The following is an 860-nucleotide window of genomic DNA, read 5'->3' as shown; positions in this document are numbered from 1 at the left end:
TGATTAGTAGAAATACAAAATACAAATATAAGCATGTTTTCTCAAGGCTGTAGTTATACGACAATATTAAAACTATGGGCTCGCTTCCCGGTTGCTGCCACCGCAGAGAGCCCGTGGGCAGCACCCCGCGAGCGAACTTGAGCCTCAGGACCACAGGTAAGACCAACTTTTCTGCTGCAAGAAAGCGGCCTGGTGATCTCGGGACACACGGAGGCAGAATTCCTCTAGGACCGGGCACGTCCTGTGTTTACCGGAAGTCCCACACCCGCGGATCCCGGCCTGCAGCAGCTCTCTGCTCCCAAAACCCGTGGGAGAGAGACCTCACCGTCTGGTCAGGTGGGCACTCCTGAGGCTGCAGAGCGGAAGAGACCACCAACACTGCCCACCCCTGCCCACATCCCTGGCCCAAGTTGAAATTGTATAAGGCCTCTGGGCTCCCGTGGGAAGAGGGCCCAGGAGAGGCAGGAGCCCTGCCTGAGACACCGCCGGAACCTGAAGGAAATAGACCGGATAAACAGTTCTTTGCACCCAAATCCCGTGGGAGGGAGAGCTAAACCTTCAGAGAGGCAGACACGCCTGCGAAACCAGAAGAGACTGCTCTCTGCACACATTGCTGATTCCAGAGGAAAACACCGGAGGCCATCTGGAACCCTGGTGCACGGAGGCTCCCAGAAGGGGCGGCGCAGATCTTCCCGGTTGCTGCCACCCCAGAGAACCCGTAAGGCACCCTTCATGAGCGAACTTGAGCCTCAACCACAGGTAAGACCAACTTTGTGCTGCAAGTAACCTGCCCAGAACTCAAGACACAGCCCACAGGAACAGCTGAAGACCTGTAGAGGGCAAACTACACACACGAAAGC

Source organism: Rattus rattus, chromosome 4 (genome assembly GCF_011064425.1).
Source record: "Rattus rattus isolate New Zealand chromosome 4, Rrattus_CSIRO_v1, whole genome shotgun sequence".
Lineage (NCBI taxonomy): Eukaryota > Metazoa > Chordata > Mammalia > Rodentia > Muridae > Rattus > Rattus rattus.
The sequence above is the reverse complement of the archived record's forward strand: the minus strand, read 5'-3'. Positions refer to the sequence as shown.